This window comes from Pseudophryne corroboree, unplaced genomic scaffold, assembly GCF_028390025.1.
Source record: "Pseudophryne corroboree isolate aPseCor3 unplaced genomic scaffold, aPseCor3.hap2 scaffold_937, whole genome shotgun sequence".
NCBI classification, from domain to species: Eukaryota; Metazoa; Chordata; class Amphibia; order Anura; family Myobatrachidae; genus Pseudophryne; species Pseudophryne corroboree.
Window position 1 is genome coordinate 140,003 of NW_026970517.1, and position 18,113 is coordinate 158,115.

Below are 18,113 nucleotides of genomic sequence, written 5' to 3' on the forward strand. Positions count from 1 at the left end.
GGAAGGGGCATAACAAGATTGGTCTCAGAGAAAGCACATGAGATATGAAGATATATCTAGTATACTTGACACTCAATGGTTTGTGGTATTGCCGGGGTGCCCTCCTTAAATGCATATACAGTCACACATGGCGTGTTTGTGCAAATGGCATATCAGCAGTCAGCACTAACTGGTGACATGCCATTTGTACAAGTAAGCCATGTGTGACTAATATATAAACATACTTTATTAAATAACACCTCAAACTATCATACCCAGGATTCAAACCTATAACCTGTTGAATTCTAATCAAATACCCTACCCATTGAGCTACTTGATCCTGCATCTATTCTAACCTCCAAAAACAGATTCAGTTGCATTTTCCAGCGTGTTTTGTTTGCGCCTTTGCAAATGTCTTACATCGACAAACTTATTTAGTACTATTTTGCAAATAGGGTTACATTGTCGCAACATTGTGTTCCCTAATTGCTTGATTTTTTTAAATGCAACAATTGATAAAGACACCTGATAATTGCTCTGTGGCGTCTTATTTTGTGTCTACTTCTTATCTACATTTAATTCCCTACCTCTAATCAAGGCATTTTTAAATGCTGGGGGCTGCCAGGACGTGAGGCCTACCTAGACTTTAGATCTGAATTTGAATGTACTTGTGAACTAACTTAATTTCCTACTTCTAAATTCATTCCTAAATTCACTACTTACATTAATCCTGTAGTTGGGCATTTTGAGCCTTCAATTGTGGGCATTGTTTTGTGTCCAGACCAGCAGCTGGTGGTGTGCATTTGCTGGAAAGGCATCGAAGACCTCCGATATGCTGCATCTCCTGATGTGTGTCTCCCTCAAGTGGCTGTCAGCAAATGCATGCTAGACACCCCATTCCAAGCTGATTGTGACATCACGGAACATGCATCATAGAACAGGCATGCTAGAATATGGGTCTTCAACCTGCGACCCTCCAGCTGCTGTGGAACTACATATACCAGCACGCCCTGCCTCAGTTTTAGCATACCTTAATAGCAAAACTGTGGCAGGGCATGCTGGGATGTGTAGTTTCACAGCAGCTGGAGGGCCACAGGATGAAGACCCATGTGCTAGAGCCAAGCCGCAGCTACATTGAATGCTAGCAAGCTGAATGTTTAAATCATTTTTGTTCCGCAGCATTCCAATGCGGAAGATTCCATGGAACCAGAGATTATTCCATTGAGAAGGACATGCTGCCTGGATGACTGCACTGTGCAAATTAAATCACGGAGCCAGTTGGCTTGTGGGTGGCTCTGGTGACTGGGTGGTTGGGTGGGCGGTGTGTCGGAGGTGAAGCACATGCAAATGTATGTGTATCATCCAGCTAGTGAGAGTGAAAACTCATGCAGGAGTGTGCCTGCTTGTCAGTGGGTTATGCACCTTGCCAGGCGTCAAATCTACATGGAGCAGCTGGAGGGGACAAGAGCAGGTTTGCAAAATATAGATAGAAGAGCATATATGCTGGCGCATTCTCCATGATTGTGTCAGCTTATGTTTTGGTGCACTGCACTTTCCTTCACTAAGTTTTAGCCATTTTGGTTAAACGCAAGTGTAGTGGCTTCTCGCCCTTTTGGCTGTGATCTTGTATCGTGGTTGAAGAGTCTGCTGGAGGGATTGTTTTCTTCATTGGCGAGAGACTGAAGATATTCCAGGATGGAAGGCTTGGGAACACTATCCGTTTTTCAGTTGTGGAAGAGTTGAAAGACCGGATTGGACTACATTCTATAGTAAAGGATATCTTTGTATTTATTAATCCTCCCTTTATATGTGTCTGTCTTTCAATAAAGCTTTGGGCTTGTGATTCCCTCACCCTCTTACACTCCACACCCATAGCCTTATTAACTGTTGTATTATTGTATTGTTTAAATGTATAGTGCAGTTCATGATTTATAGTGTAGGCTGGCCTGTGCTGTAGTTCTTGAACTGTACTATACCGACAGCATTTGTATTGTGTTTTGGCTGTGCTGCAACACGGTACTTATGTGTGTAATGTTTATGTATGTTTTTTTGCTTCTTTATGTCAATAAAGACTGCTTTTTCAATCCAATATCTGAAAACAATTAATGTTTATCTTTGATGGCAATAGAAGTGGTATGATATTTGCTGCTTTTGAAAGGCAATATCTGATATGTCCCCTATCTGGGAACCATATATTAAATGGCTTTTCTGAAAAGGGAGATGGGAGAAGAGCTTTCAGTACTTGTAGGACCGATGCTCATTTCCTATTCTAGCCTCCAAAAACAGATTCAGTTGCATTTTCCAGCGTGTTTTGGATGCGCCTTTGCAAATGTCTTACATCGACAAACTTATTTAGTACTATTTTGCAAATAGGGTTACATTGTTGCAACATTGTGTTCCCTAATTGCTTGATTTTTTAAATGCAACAATTGATAAAGACACCTGATAACTGCTCTGTGGAGTCTTATTTTGTGTCTACTTCTTATCTACATTTAATTCTCTACCTCTAATCAAGGCATTTTTAAATGCTGGGGGCTGCCAGGACGTGAGGCCTACCTAGACTTTAGATCTGAATTTGAATGTACTTGTGAACTAACTTAATTTCCTACTTCTAAATTCATTCCTAAATTCACTACTTACATGAATCCTGTAGTTGGGCATTTTGGGACTTCGATTGTGGGCATTGTTTTGTGTCCAGACCAGCAGCAGGTGGTGTGCATTTGCTGGAAAGGCATCGAAGACCTCCGATATGCTGCATCTCCTGATGTGTGTCTCCCTCAAGTGTCTGTCAGCAAATGCCTGCTAGACACCCCATTCCAAGCTGATTGTGACATCACGGTACATGCATCATAGAACAGGCATGCTAGAACATGGGTCTTCAACCTGCGACCCTCCAGCTGCTGTGGAACTACACATCCCAGCATGCCCTGCCTCAGTTTTAGCATACCTTAATAGCAAAACTGTGGCAGGGCATGCTGGGATGTGTAGTTTCACAGCAGCTGGAGGGCCACAGGATGAAGACCCATGTGCTAAAGCCAAGCCGCAGGTACATTGAATGCTAGCAAGCTGAATATTTAAATCCTTTTTGTTCCGCAGCATTCCAATGTGGAAGATTCCATGGAACCAGAGATCCTTCCATTGAGAAGGACATGCTGCCTGGATGACTACACTGTGCAAATTAAATCACGGAGCCAGTTGGTTTGTGGGTGGCTCTGGTGACTGGGTGGTTGGGTGGGTGGTGTGTCGGAGGTGGAGCACATGCAAATGATTGCGTATCATCCAGCTAGTGAGAGAGAAAACTCATGCAGGAGTGTGCCTGCTTGTCAGTGGGTTATGCACCTTGCCAGACGTCAAATCTACATAGAGCAGCTGGAGGGGACAAGAGCAGGTTTGCAAAATATAGATAGAAGAGCATATATGCTGGCACATTCTCCATGATTGTGACAGCTTATGTTTTGGTGCACTGCACTTTCCTCCACTAAGTTTTAGCCATTTTTGTTAAGCTCAAGTGTAGTTGCTTCTCTGCCTTTTGGCTGTGATCTTGTATCGTGGTTGAAGGGTCTGCTGGAGGGAGGGATTGTTTTCTTCATTGGCGAAAGACCAAAGATATTCCAGGATGGAAGGCTTGGGAACACTATCCGTTTTTCAGTTGTGGAAGAGCACAGAGGTCGGATTGGACTACATTCTATAGTAAAGGATACCTTTCTATTTATTGCCCCTCCCCTTATATGTGTCTGTGTTACAATAAAGCTTCGGTCTTGTGATTCCCTCACCCTCTTACACTCCACACACATAGCCTTATTAACTGTTGTATTATTGTATAGTTTAAATGTATAGTGCAGTTCATGATTTATAGTGTAGGCCATAGTTGCCAATTCAGTTTATAACAAGCGGAATTGGGCTTGTTTTTTCTTCTGGTTGCTTATTTTTTGGGGTGGTTGCTTGTTGCTTGTTTTTGGGCTTATAATTTTTTTTGCTGCTTGTTTTTGGGCTTCTTTTGTTTTTAGGTATCACTGATACCGACTTCCAGAGATAATTAGTCATTCATCCATATAACACAGATCCTCACACAGACATACTGTAGGTGAGACGTTGTGGATGAATAGAGTCTTAAAGAAATGATGAGTCATTCATTATGTCTATTGTTGCCGACTGCCGGTTGTGTGTATTCAGTAGGGCTAATTTGTTTTTAACAATGACAACAACAAAGACACTGACCAGACACACAACAGTGAAGCAATTTAGGACCACTTTATGTGGTATTCTTTATGTCAGATATGGTTTAAGACGCTTGGGTATTTGTTGCAAGGATTTTTAAACCAACTACCAATATGCTTCAGTGCTTCAACTCAGGAATATATAACATGGAAGCTTCTATAGACGATGGAGACAGCTCAGATGAATTTGCTTATATCCATTTTACATAAAACCTTTGTAATTCAGTGTGCTATGTACTTTACCTCGCAGTATGCCATCTGCAATGCACTTTACTTCACACAGTGTGCCATGCACTTTACCTCACACAGTGGGGGTCATTCCGAGTTCACTCGCTAGCTGCTTTTAGCAGCATTGCACACGCTAGACCGCCGCCCTCTGGGAGTGTATCTTCGCTTAGCAGAATTGCGAACGAAAGATTAGCAGAATTGCGAATAAATAATTATTTTCAGTTTCTGAGTAGCTCGAGACTTACTCCTACACTGCGATCAGCTCAGCCCGTTTCGTTCCTGGTTTGAAGTCACAAACACGCCCTGCGTTCGGACAGCCACTCCCCCGTTTCTCCAGACACTCCTGCGTTTTATCCTGCACACTCCCAGAAAACGGTAAATTTCCGCCCAGAAACACCCACTTCCTGTCAATCACACTCCGATCACTTCAATGATGAAAATTCTTCGTTCGGACGTGAGTAAATCTACTAAGTTTTGTTCTAAATTACTTAGCGCATGCGCACTGCGTACCATACGCATGCGCATTTTTGCCTTAATCGTTCCGTTGCAAAAATCGGCAACGAGCGAACAACTCGGAATGACCCCCAGTGTGCTATCTGCAATACACTATACTTCACACAGTGTGCCATGCACTTTACCTCACATAGTATGCCATCTGCAATGCACTTTACTTCACACAGTGTACCATGCACTTTACCTCACAGTGTGCCATCTGCAATGCACTTTACCTCTCAGTAATTCCTTTGTTATTTATTGAATTGAGTTACTATTTAATATTTATATATGCATTTATTATTTTGAATTGTCTTAATAATCTTTTGTTTTGTTACCTTGATTTGGCCTCTTAATTTATTTAATAGAAGTACAAAGTTGGATGTTGTAAGATTATTTGTTTTATCTTTCCATAGAATAAATATTTCACAGTGAATACAAATGACCACAGATACAGTATATACAGTTGGCAATTTTCACTTGAGATTTTTCTTTAGAGGAAACATGAAAGCATAGTATCTTAAATTCACAACTCTAACTATAATATTTATAAAAATTCCAGTATTCTTTAAAAGCCAGTTTTGTGCTGATAAATATCATTGTAAAGACCTTAAAGGCAGATTATATAAATAATTATATGTATTTTAATAAGACAAACAATAATGTCTGTTTATATATATATATATATATATATATATATATATAAAAAAACAACAACCTTGAGTTGGGCTTTTTTTGGGGCTTTTTAGGATTGGTTTGGGCTTGTTTTGGGCTTATTTTTCAGTCATCGGTTGCTTGTTTTCCATTTCAGAGTTGGCAACACTGGTGTAGGCTTGCCTGTGCTGTAGTTCTTGAACTGTACTATACCGACAGCATTTGTATTGTGTTTTGGCTGTGCTGCGTGTTGCACACAGTACTTATGTGTGTAATGTTTATGTATGTTTTTTTGCTTCTTTATGTCAATAAAGACTGCTTTTTCAATCCAATATCTGAAAACAATCAATGTTTATCTTTGATGGCAATAGAAGTGGTATGATATTTGCTGCTTTTGAAAGGCAATATCTGATATGTCCCCTATCTGGGAACCATATATTAAATGGCTTTTCAGAAAAGGAAGATGGTAGAAGAGCTTTCAGTACTCGTTGGACCGATGCACATTTCCTATTCTAGCCTCCAAAAACAGATTCAGTTGCATTTTCCAGTGTGTTTTAAATGCGCCTTTGCAAATGTCTTACATCGACAAACTTATTTAGTACTATTTTGCAAATAGGGTTACATTGTTGCAACATTGTGTTCCCTAATTGCTTGATTTTTTAAATGCAACAATTGATAAAGACACCTGATAACTGCTCTGTGGAGTCTTATTTTGCGTCTACTTCTTATCTACATTTAATTCCCTACCTCTAATCAAGGCATTTTTAAATGCTGGGGGCTGCCAGGACGTGAGGCCTACCTAGACTTTAGATCTGAATTTGAATGTACTTGTGTACTAACTTAATTTCCTACTTCTAAATTCATTCCTAAATTCACTACTTACATGAATCCTGTAGTTGGGCATTTTGGGACTTCGATTGTGGGCATTGTTTTGTGTCCAGACCAGCAGCAGGTGGTGTGCATTTGCTGGAAAGGCATCGAAGACCTCCGATATGCTGCATCTCCTGATGTGTGTCTCCCTCAAGTGGCTGTCAGCAAATGCCTGCTAGATACCCCATTCCAAGCTGATTGTGACTTCACGGAACATGCATCATAGAACAGGCATGCTAGAACATGGGTCTTCAACCTGCGACCCTCCAGCTGCTGTGGAACTACACATCCCAGCATGCCCTGCCTCAGTTTTAGCATACCTTAATAGCAAAACTGTGGCAGGGCATGCTGGGATGTGTAGTTTCACAGCAGCTGGAGGGCCACAGGATGAAGACCCATGTGCTAGAGCCAAGCCGCAGGTACATTGAATGCTAGCAAGCTGAATGTTTAAATCCTTTTTGTTCCGCAGCATTCCAATGCGGAAGATTCCATGGAACCAGAGATTATTCCATTGAGAAGGACATGCTGCCTGGATGACTGCACGGTGCAAATTAAGTTACGGAGCCAGTTGGCTTGTGGGTAGCTCTGGTGACTGGGTGGTTGGGTGGGCGGTGTGTCGGAGGTGGAGCACATGCAAATGAATGTGTATCATCCAGCTAGTGAGAGTGAAAACTCATGCAGGAGTGTGCCTGCTTGTCAGTGGGTTATGCACCTTGCCAGATGTCAAATCTACATGGAGCAGCTGGAGGGGACAAGAGCAGGTTTGCAAAATATAGATAGAAGAGCATATATGCTGGCGCATTCTCCATGATTGTGTCAGCTTATGTTTTGGTGCACTGCACTTTCCTCCACTAAGTTTTAGCTGTTTTGGTTAAACGCAAGTGTAGTTGCTTCTCGCCCTTTTGGCTGTGATCTTGTATCGTGGTTGAAGAGTCTGCTGGAGGGATTGTTTTCTTCATTGGCGAGAGACTGAAGATATTCCAGGATGGAAGGCTTGGGAACACTATCCGTTTTTAAGTTGTGGAAGAGTTGAAAGACCGGATTGGACTACATTCTATAGTAAAGGATATCTTTGTATTTATTAATCCTCCCTTTATATGTGTCTGTCTTTCAATAAAGCTTCGGGCTTGTGATTCCCTCACCCTCTTACACTCCACACCCATAGCCTTATTAACTGTTGTATTATTGTATTGTTTAAATGTATAGTGCAGTTCATGATTTATAGTGTAGGCTGGCCTGTGCTGTAGTTCTTGAACTGTACTATACCGACAGCATTTGTATTGTGTTTTATCTGTGCTGCAACACAGTACTTATGTGTGTAATGTTTATGTATGTTTTTTTGCTTCTTTATGTCAATAAAGACTGCTTTTTCAATCCAATATCTGAAAACAATCAATGTTTATCTTTGATGGCAATAGAAGTGGTATGATATTTGCTGTTTTGAAAGGCAATATCTGATATGTCCCCTATCTGGGAACCATATATTAAATGGCTTTTCAGAAAAGGGAGATGGTAGAAGAGCTTTCAGTACTTGTAGGACCGATGCACATTTCCTATTCTAGCCTCCAAAAACAGATTCAGTTGCATTTTCCAGCGTGTTTTGGATGCGCCTTTGCAAATGTCTTACATTGACAAACTTATTTAGTACTATTTTGCAAATAGGGTTACATTGTTGCAACATTGTGTTCCCTAATTGCTTGATTTTTTAAATGCAACAATTGATAAAGACACCTGATAACTGCTCTGTGGAGTCTTATTTTGTGTCTACTTTTTATCTACATTTAATTCTCTACCTCTAATCAAGGCATTTATAAGTGCTGGGGGCTGCCAGGACGTGAGGCCTACCTAGACTTTAGATCTGAATTTGAATGTACTTGTGAACTAACTTCATTTCCTACTTCTAAATTCATTCCTAAATTCACTACTTACATGAATCCTGTAGTTGGGCATTTTGGGACTTCGATTGTGGGCATTGTTTTGTGTCCAGACCAGCAGCAGGTGGTGTGCATTTGCTGGAAAGGCATCGAAGACCTCCGATATGCTGCATCTCCTGATGTGTGTCTCCCTCAAGTGGCTGTCAGCAAATGCCTGCTAGACACCCCATTCCAAGCTGATTGTGACACCACAGTACATGCATCATAGAACAGGCATGCTAGAACATGGGTCTTCAACCTGCGACCCTCCAGCTGCTGTGGAACTACACATCCCAGCATGCCCTGCCTCAGTTTTAGCATACCTTAATAGCAAAACTGTGGCAGGGCATGCTGGGATGTGTAGTTTCACAGCAGCTGGAGGGCAACAGGATGAAGACCCATGTGCTAAAGCCAAGCCGCAGGTACATTGAATGCTAGCAAGCTGAATATTTAAATCCTTTTTATTCCGCAGCATTCCAATGTGGAAGATTCCATGGAACCAGAGATCCTTCCATTGAGAAGGACATGCTGCCTGGATGACTACACTGTGCAAATTAAATCAAGGAGCCAGTTGGCTTGTGGGTGGCTCTGGTCACTGGGTGGTTGGGTGGGTGGTGTGTCGGAGGTGGAGCACATGCAAATGATTGTGTATCATCCAGCTAGTGAGAGAGAAAACTCATGCAGGAGTGTGCCTGCTTGTCAGTGGGTTATGCACCTTTCCAGACGTCAAATCTACATGGAGCAGCTGGAGAGGACAAGAGCAGGTTTGCAAAATATAGACAGAAGAGCTCTCCAGCCTAGTTTGCTGTCTGTTTCCACTTCTCTTTTCTTGAGCCGCTCCCTTCTATGCCCTTGCGCACTATCCTGACTTCTCCCATCTGCTTACTTTGTGCCTTCCAACGCACAATGCGAACTACAGGTAGTGCTGCAGGGCCCACACCCTTTTACTTGCCATACAGAGCAGCTCTGGAGCTGTTACAGTGCCCAGCTTCTGCAAGAAATCAGCTTGAATGCTTCAGGGGCTGGGGCATAGCCAACATGAGCCCCACACCGAAGGAGGGTGGAGGTGTTTAATGCGAACTAGGGGTCATCCAAGCGCCGCAAAAGGCCGCCATGCCCTGCACGCCCCTTTTCTCTTTTCATATGCAGACGAGGGTTGAAGCCAAATTTGACCCACTGCTTGGATGACATCACCATATGCAAATCCATCTGCTGCAGGCCTTCCCCCAGGAATGCTTGCACTAGTTGTTGCATTTGGTTTGTTGTTTGGGGGTGCTTCAGTATTAGGCAGCCTTCTGCCCTCCCATGTTCATCTGAAAATATGTGTTCTCCCTGCAGTTGTTGTCCCCAGATGAGAGTTCCCTTGTGCTGCCTCAGTTGAATCTTCTTTACTTGACAGAGATGTGCCTGAGCAGCGGCCCTCCCCAGCCCTATCCCAAATCATACTTATTTTGCATAGGAGATACCATGGTCATGAAGATCGTTCTCCCAGGGTGAGGTTCATTCATTGCATTCTGGGTATGCTGACCCCTGTGATTTCCCCAAATGTGGGAAACTTGACTGCATTATTTGTGGTAGTGGGGGACTGTGTTTGTGCTTTCCTCTGGTCAGCTCTGGTAAAAGTCAGATTTCTTTATCTCAGATCTTCCTCTAGCCTTGTTCTTCTTTCGAGAGTACCCTTGTGCTGCCTCAGTTGGATCTCCTTTACTTGACAGGGGGGTGCCCAAGCAGCGACCCTCCCCAGCTCTAGCCCAACTCCTACTTACCTGCCAGGTGAGATACTATGATCATGAAGGTGCTTCTCCCAGGGCAAGGCTCACCCATTGCACTCTGGGTGTGCTGCCCCTGTGATTTCCCCAAATATGGGAAACTTGACTGCATAATTTGTGTTTCCACTGGTCGGCTTTTATATAATTCAGATCTCTTTGTCTCAGGTCTCTCTCCAGCCTAGTTTGCAGTCTGTTTCCACTTCTTCTTTTTTTGAGCCCCTCCCTTCTATACCCTTGTGCACTATCCTGACTTCTCCTCCTGTCTGCTTACTTTGTGCCTTCCAATGCACAATGCAAACTACAGGTAGTGCTGCAGGGCCCACAAACTTTTACTTGCATTACAGAGCAGCTCTGGAGCTGTTACAGTGCCAAGCTGCTGCAAGAAATCAGCTTGAATGCTTCAGGGGCTGGGGCATTGCCAACATGAGCCCCACACCGAAGGAGGGTGGGGGTGTTTAATGCGAACTAAGGGTCATCCAAGCACCGCAAAAGGCCGCCATTCCCTGCATACCCCTTTTCTCTTTTCATATGCAGATGAGGGTTCCAGCCAACTTTGGCCCACTGCTTGGATGACATCACTGTATGCAAATCCGTCTTCTGCTGACCTTCCCCCAGGAATGCTTGCACTAGTTGTTGCATTTGGTTTGTTGTTTGGGGGTGCTTCAGTATTAGGCAGCCTTCTGCCCTCCCATGTTCATCTGAAAATATGTGTTCTCCCTGCAGTTGTTGTCCCCAGATGAGAGTTCCCTTGTGCTGCCTCAGTTGAATCTCCTTTACTTGACAGAGATGTGCCTGAGCAGCGGCCCTCCCCAGCCCTATCCCAAATCATACTTATTTTGCATAGGAGATATCATGGTAATGAAGACTGTTATCCCAGGGTGAGGTTCATTCATTGCATTTTGGGTATGCTGACCCCTGTGATTTCCCCAAATGTGGGAAACTCGACTTCATTATTTGTGGTAGTGGGGGACTGTGTTTGTGCTTTCCTCTGGTCAGCTCTGGTAAAAGTCAGATTTATTTGTCTCAGATCTTCCTCTAGCCTTGTTCTTCTTTCGAGAGTTCCCTTGTGCTGACTCACTTGGATCTCCTTCACTTGACAGGGAAGTGCCCGAGCAGTGACCCTACCCAGCTCTAGCCCAACTCCTACTTACCTGCCAGGTGAGATACTATGATCATGAAGGTGCTTCTCCCAGGGCAAGGCTCACCCATTGCACTCTGGGTGTGCTGCTCTTGCGATTTCCCCAAATGTGGGAAACTTGACTGCATAATTTGTGTTTCCCCTGGTCGGCTCTCGTATAATTCAGATCTCTTTGTCTCAGGTCTCTCTCCAGCCTAGTTTGCTGTCTGTTTCCACTTCTCTTTTCTTGAGCCGCTCCCTTCTATGCCCTTGCGCACTATTATGACCTCTCCTGTCTGCTTACTTTGTGCCTTCCAACGTCAATGCAAACTACAGGTAGTGCTGCAGGGCCCTCACCCTTTTACATGCTTTACAGAGCAGCTCTGGAGCTGTTACAGTGCCCAGCTGCTGCAAGAAATCAGCTTGAATGCTTCAGGGGCTGGGGCATAGCCAACATGAGCCCCACACCGAAGGAGGGTGGAGGTGTTTAATGTGAATTAGGGGTCATCCAAGCGCCGCAAAAGGCCGCCATGCCCAGCACATACCTTTTTTCTTTTCATATGCAGACGAGGGTTGAAGCCAACTTTGACCCACTGCTTGGATGACATCACCATATGCAAATCCATCTGCTGCAGGCCTTCCCCCAGGAATGCTTGCACTAGTTGTTGCATTTGGTTTATTGTTTGGGGGTGCTTCAGTATTAGGCAGCCTTCTGCCCTCCCATGTTCATCTGAAAATATGTGTTCTCCCTGCAGTTGTTGTCCCCAGATGAGAGTTCCCTTGTGCTGCCTCAGTTGAATCTCCTTTACTTGACAGAGATGTGCCTGAGCAGCGGCCCTCCCCAGCTCTATCCCAAATCATACTTATTTTGCATAGGAGATACCATGCTCATGAAGATTGTTCTCCCAGGTTGAGGTTCATTCATTGCATTCTGGGTATGCTGACCCCTGTGATTTCCCCAAATGTGGGAAACTTGACTGCATTATTTGTGGTAGTGGGGGACTGTGTTTGTGCTTTCCTCTGGTCAGCTCTGGTAAAAGTCAGATTTCTTTGTCTCAGATCTTCCTCTAGCCTTGTTCTTCTTTCGAGAGTTCCCTTGTGCTGCCTCAGTTGGATCTCCTTCACTTGACAGGGGGGTGCCCGAGCTGCGACCCTCCCCAGCTCTAGCCCAACTCCTACTTACCTGCCAGGTGAGATACTATGATCATGTAGGTGCTTCTCCCAGGGCAAGGCTCACCCATTGCACTCTGGGTGTGCTGCCCCTGTGATTTCCCCAAATGTGGGAAACTTGACTGCATAATTTGTGTTTCCCCTGGTCGGCTCTCGTATAATTCAGATCTCTTTGTCTCAGGTCTCTCTCCAGCCTAGTTTGCTGTCTGTTTCCACTTCTCTTTTCTTGAGCCGCTCCCTTCTATGCCCTTGCGCACTATTCTGACCTCTCCTGTCTGTATACTTTGTGCCTTCCAACGCACAATGCAAACTACAGGTAGTGCTGCAGAGCCCACACCCTTTTACATGCTTTACAGAGCAGCTCTGGAGCTGTTACAGTGCCCAGCTGCTGCAAGAAATCAGCTTGAATGCTTCAGGGGCTGGGGCATAGCCATCATGAGCCCCACACCGAAGGAGGGTGGAGATGTTTAATGCGAATTAGGGGTCATCCAAGCGCCGCAAAAGGCCGCCATTCCCTGCACATCCCTTTTTTCTTTTCATATGCAGACGAGGGTTGAAGCCAACTTTGACCCACTGCTTGGATGACATCACCATATGCAAATCCATCTGCTGCAGGCCTTCCCCAGGAATGCTTGCACTAGTTGTTGCATTTGGTTTGTTGTTTGGGGGTGCTTCAGTATTAGGCAGCCTTCTGCCCTCCCATGTTCATCTGAAAATATGTGTTCTCCCTGCAGTTGTTGTCCCAAGATGAGAGTTCCCTTGTGCTGCCTCAGTTGAATCGCCTTTACTTGACAGAGATGTGCCTGAGCAGCGGCCCTCCCCAGCCCTATCCCAAATCATACTTATTTTGCATAGGAGATACCATGGTCATGAAGATTGTTCTCCCATGGTGAGGTTCATTCATTGCATTCTGTTTATGCTGACCCCTGTGATTTCCCCAAATGTTGGAAACTCGACTGCATTATTTGTGGTAGTGGGGGGCTGTGTTTGTGCTTTCCTCTGGTCAGCTCTGGTAAAAGTCAGATTTCTTTGTCTCAGATCTTCCTCTAGCCTTGTTCTTCTTTCGAGAGTTCCCTTGTGCTGCCTCAGTTGGATCTCCTTCACTTGACAGGGGGGTGCCCGAGCAGCGACCCTCCCCAGCTCTAGCCCAACTCCTACTTACCTGCCAGGTGAGATCCTATGATCATGTAGGTGCTTCTCCCAGGGCAAGGCTCACCCATCGCACTCTGTGTGTGCTGCCCCTGTGATTTCCCCAAATGTGGGAAACTTGACTGCATAATTTGTGTTTCCCCTGGTCGGCTCTCGTATAATTCAGATGTATTTGTCTCAGGTCTCTCTCCAGCCTAGTTTGCTGTCTGTTTCCACTTCTCTTTTCTTGAGCCGCTCCCTTCTATGCCCTTGCGCACTATCCTGACTTCTCCCGTCTGCTAACTTTGTGCCTTCCAACGCACAATGCGAACTACAGGTAGTGCTGCAGGGCCCACACCCTTTTACTTGCCTTACAGAGCAGCTCTGGAGCTGTTACAGTGCCCAGCTGCTGCAAGAAATCAGCTTGAATGCTTCAGGGGCTGGGGCATAGCCAACATGAGCCCCACACCGAAGGAGGGTGGAGGTGTTTAATGCGAACTAGGGGTCATCCAAGCGCCGCAAAAGGCCGCCATGCCCTGCACGCCCCTCTTCTCTATTCATATGCAGATGAGTGTTGAAGCCAACTTTGACCCACTGCTTGGATGACATCACCATATGCAAATCCATCTGCTGCAGGCCTTCCCCCAGGAATGCTAGCACTAGTTGTTGCATTTGGTTTGTTGTTTGGGGGTGCTTCAGTATTAGGCAGCCTTCTGCCCTCCCATGTTCATCTGAAAATATGTGTTCTCCCTGCAGTTGTTGTCCCCCGATGAGAGTTCCCTTGTGCTGCCTCAGTTGAATCTCCTTTACTTGACAGAGATGTGCCTGAGCAGCGGCCCTCCCCAGCTCTATCCCAAATCATACTTATTTTGCATAGGAGATACCATGGTCATGAAGATTGTTTTCCCAGGGTGAGGTTCATTCATTGCATTCTGGGTATGCTGACCCCTGTGATTTCCCCAAATGTGGGAAACTGGACTGCATTATTTGTGGTAGTGAGGGACTGTGTTTGTGCTTTCCTCTGGTCAGCTCTGGTAAAAGTCAGATTTCTTTGTCTCAGATCTTCCTCTAGCCTTGTTCTTCTTTTGAGAGTTCCCTTGTGCTGCCTCAGTTGGATCTCCTTCACTTGACAGGGGGGTGCCCGAGCAGCGACCCTCCCCAGCTCTAGCCCAGCTCCTACTTACCTGCCAGGTGAGATACTATGATCATGAAGGTGCTTCTCCCAGGGCAAGGCTCACCCATTGCACTCTGGGTGTGCTACTCCTGCGGTTTCCCCAAATGTTGGACACTTGACTGCATAATTTGTGTTTCACCTGGTCGGCTCTCGTATAATTCAGATCTCTTTGTCTCAGGTCTCTCTCCAGCCTAATTTGCAGTCTGTTTCCACTTCTCTTTTCTTGAGTTGCTCCCTTCTATGCCCTTGCGCACTATCCTGACTTCTCCCGTCTGCTTACTTTGTGCCTTCCAACACACAATGCAAACTACAGGTAGTGCTGCAGGGCCCACACCCTTTTACTTGCCTTACAGAGCAGCTCTGGAGCTGTTACAGTGCCCAGCTGCTGCAAGAAATCAGCTTGAATGCTTCAGGGGCTGGGGCATAGCCATCATGAGCCCCACACCGAAGGAGGGTGGAGGTGTTTAATGCGAACTAGGGGTCATCCAAGCACCGCAAAAGGCCGCCATGCCCTGCATGCCAATTTTATCTTTTCATATGCAGACGAGGGTTGAAGCCAACTTTGACCCACTGTTTGGATGACATCACCATATGCAAATCCATATGCTGCAGGCCTTCCCCCAGGAATGCTTGCACTAGTTGTTGCATTTGGTTTGTTGTTTGGGGGTGCTTCAGTATTAGGCAGCCTTCTGCCCTCCCATGTTCATCTGAAAATATGTGTACCTCCTGCAGTTGTTGTCCCCAGATGAGAGTTCCCTTGTGCTGCCTCAGTTGAATCTCCTTTACTTGACAGAGATGTGCCTGAGCAGCGGCCCTCTCCAGCCCTATCCCAAATCATACTTATTTTGCATAGGAGATACCATGGTCATGAAGATTGTTCTCCCAGGGTGAGGTTCATTCATTGCATTCTGGGTATGCTGACCCCTGTTATTTTCCCAAATGTGGTAAACTTGACAGCATTATTTGTGGTAGTGGGGGACTGTGTTTGTGCTTTCCTCTGGTCAGCTCTGGTAAAAGTCAGATTTCTTTGTCTCAGATCTTCCTCTAGCCTTGTTCTTCTTTCGAGAGTTCCCTTGTGCTGCCTCAGTTGGATCTCCTTCACTTGACAGGGGGGTGCCCGAGCAGCGACCCTCCCCAGCTCTAGCCTACTTACCTGCTAGGTGAGATACTATGATCATGAAGGTGCTTCTCCCAGGGCAAGGCTCACCAATTGCACTCTGGGTGTGCTGCTCCTGCGATATCCCCAAATGTGGGAAACTTGACTGCATAATTTGTGTTTCCCCTGGTCGGCTCTCGTATAATTCAGATCTCTTTGTCTCATGTCTTTCTCCAGCCTAGTTTGCTGTCTGTTTACACTTCTCTTTTCTTGAGCCACTCCCTTCTATGCCCTTGCGCACTATCTTGACTTCTCCCGTCTGCTTACTTTGTGCCTTCCAACGCACAATGCGAACTACAGGTAGTGCTGCAGGGCCCACACCCTTTTAGTTGCCTTACAGAGCAGCTCTGGAGCTATTACAGTGCCCAGCTGCTGCAAGTAATCAGCTTTTTACACTTTCTCTTGGTTCTATATATATATTTTTTTATTTTTATTTTATTTTTTCCCCCTCCTTCTCCCAAAAGGCCCCCCTCCCTCCCCCCCCTCCCTGTTTTAAATTTTAAAATCTTTAAATATTTAAATCTTCGAATCCTTAAATTGTCTGTTTAATATTTATTTTTTCTTCAATTCTTTTTGTTGTTTAAACAGCAATGTAGTTATTCCAGGGGTTAAAATAATGAAATATAGAAATAATATTAACAAAAATTAAAGGTAAAAATGAATTGATAGAATGATCCCATTAAAAGTAAATAAATAATATGGATGTTAAGCTGAGCGGGTTGGATTCGAACATGGGACTAGCTGCATAGAGTGCATTTGATGTTTCCCCTGCGCCACAAGAACTGCTTTAGTAGTGGCATGGATTTATGTTACCCTAAAAGGTTTTATATAAGTAAATGGGGATCCTTAGTGCTGAGTCTCTGAATTATGTATATGTGATTATAGATATGAGGTATTGATTGAAAGATTATAGGTTAATCTGTATATAGATTATATATTTTCTGTTATTTTTTAAACCACCTTGTTGCTTATTTTATTATTATTTTTAATCACCATGTTGCTTATTTTTATATTATGAAATGCCTTTATATGTGCAATTGCAATTAGAAAGTTGTTCCATATGTGAGTCATTACATGTATGCATCCAATTAGTACATGTATGTATCCAATCAACTAATTAGTAATGCTATTGGTCCGGTGCATTTTAAAAAGAGCCTGCTAGGCTGCTGATGTATCCTCTGACGAAACCGCTCTTGGATAACAGCGGAGAAACGCGTAAGAAAGGTGATTACCGGACACTCTGATTGCTGAGATATAAGCCCGTTCATGAACGAGCTACATCACGGCGGACGTCTGATGTAAAGACAGCGGTGAAGGGGAAAAAGCAATTTGAGACCGAGCAAAAGGAGGTCTCTACCCCACGGCAGGGAGAAATATCCCGACCGCGAGTGCCAATAAGATCCAGCCACGGTTAACGGGGGTCGTAGCATACCGCTGTGTTTCACCAACCATCACAGCGCTCTCCCCCTGTTTTCTTTCATTACTCACGTGAGTTACATATGAACTTTAACTGCAGTAAATAATAAGAATTTACTTACCGATAATTCTATTTCTCATAGTCCGTAGTGGATGCTGGGGACTCCGTAAGGACCATGGGGAATAGCGGCTCCGCAGGAGACTGGGCACATCTAAAGAAAGCTTTAGGACTATGTGGTGTGCACTGGCTCCTCCCCCTATGACCCTCCTCCAAGCCTCAGTTAGGATACTTTGCCCGGACGAGCGTACACAATAAGGAAGGATTTTGAATCCCGGGTAAGACTCATACCAGCCACACCAATCACACCGTACAACCTGTGATCTGAACCCAGTTAACAGCATGATAACAGAGGAGCCTCTGAAAAGATGGCTCCCAACAATAATAACCCGATTTTTGTAACAATAACTATGTACAAGTATTGCAGACAATCCGCACTTGGGATGGGCGCCCAGCATCCACTACGGACTATGAGAAATAGAATTATCGGTAAGTAAATTCTTATTTTCTCTGACGTCCTAAGTGGATGCTGGGGACTCCGTAAGGACCATGGGGATTATACCAAAGCTCCCAAACGGGCGGGAGAGTGCGGATGACTCTGCAGCACCGAATGAGAGAACTCCAGGTCCTCCTCAGCCAGGGTATCAAATTTGTAGAATTTAGCAAACGTGTTTGCCCCTGACCAAGTAGCTGCTCGGCAAAGTTGTAAAGCCGAGACCCCTCGGGCAGCCGCCCAAGATGAGCCCACTTTCCTTGTGGAACGGGCTTTTAC

The 18,113-nt window shown here is 44.8% G+C and overlaps 12 non-coding genes across 12 annotated transcripts; all 12 read left to right on the forward strand.

Annotated features, from left to right (window-relative positions):
- The first annotated feature begins 9,795 nt into the window (after window positions 1–9,795).
- Window positions 9,796–9,959, forward strand: LOC135047607 (U1 spliceosomal RNA). The gene has a single exon (XR_010239613.1). It is a non-coding gene; the product is annotated as a U1 spliceosomal RNA (small nuclear RNA).
- Window positions 9,960–10,111: 152 nt separating this feature from the next.
- Window positions 10,112–10,274, forward strand: LOC135047635 (U1 spliceosomal RNA). The gene has a single exon (XR_010239639.1). It is a non-coding gene; the product is annotated as a U1 spliceosomal RNA (small nuclear RNA).
- Window positions 10,275–10,949: 675 nt separating this feature from the next.
- Window positions 10,950–11,113, forward strand: LOC135047625 (U1 spliceosomal RNA). Its single transcript, XR_010239631.1, has one exon. It is a non-coding gene; the product is annotated as a U1 spliceosomal RNA (small nuclear RNA).
- Window positions 11,114–11,265: 152 nt separating this feature from the next.
- On the forward strand, window positions 11,266–11,428 carry LOC135047631 (U1 spliceosomal RNA). Its single transcript, XR_010239636.1, has one exon. It is a non-coding gene; the product is annotated as a U1 spliceosomal RNA (small nuclear RNA).
- A 670-nt stretch (window positions 11,429–12,098) lies between these two features.
- Window positions 12,099–12,262, forward strand: LOC135047618 (U1 spliceosomal RNA). The gene has a single exon (XR_010239624.1). It is a non-coding gene; the product is annotated as a U1 spliceosomal RNA (small nuclear RNA).
- A 152-nt stretch (window positions 12,263–12,414) lies between these two features.
- Window positions 12,415–12,577, forward strand: LOC135047636 (U1 spliceosomal RNA). The gene has a single exon (XR_010239640.1). It is a non-coding gene; the product is annotated as a U1 spliceosomal RNA (small nuclear RNA).
- Window positions 12,578–13,247: 670 nt separating this feature from the next.
- On the forward strand, window positions 13,248–13,411 carry LOC135047623 (U1 spliceosomal RNA). The gene has a single exon (XR_010239629.1). It is a non-coding gene; the product is annotated as a U1 spliceosomal RNA (small nuclear RNA).
- Window positions 13,412–13,563: 152 nt separating this feature from the next.
- LOC135047646 (U1 spliceosomal RNA) lies at window positions 13,564–13,726 on the forward strand. The gene has a single exon (XR_010239649.1). It is a non-coding gene; the product is annotated as a U1 spliceosomal RNA (small nuclear RNA).
- A 671-nt stretch (window positions 13,727–14,397) lies between these two features.
- LOC135047621 (U1 spliceosomal RNA) lies at window positions 14,398–14,561 on the forward strand. Its single transcript, XR_010239627.1, has one exon. It is a non-coding gene; the product is annotated as a U1 spliceosomal RNA (small nuclear RNA).
- Window positions 14,562–14,713: 152 nt separating this feature from the next.
- Window positions 14,714–14,876, forward strand: LOC135047642 (U1 spliceosomal RNA). The gene has a single exon (XR_010239646.1). It is a non-coding gene; the product is annotated as a U1 spliceosomal RNA (small nuclear RNA).
- A 671-nt stretch (window positions 14,877–15,547) lies between these two features.
- Window positions 15,548–15,711, forward strand: LOC135047620 (U1 spliceosomal RNA). The gene has a single exon (XR_010239626.1). It is a non-coding gene; the product is annotated as a U1 spliceosomal RNA (small nuclear RNA).
- A 145-nt stretch (window positions 15,712–15,856) lies between these two features.
- On the forward strand, window positions 15,857–16,019 carry LOC135047645 (U1 spliceosomal RNA). The gene has a single exon (XR_010239648.1). It is a non-coding gene; the product is annotated as a U1 spliceosomal RNA (small nuclear RNA).
- The last annotated feature ends 2,094 nt before the right edge of the window (window positions 16,020–18,113 follow it).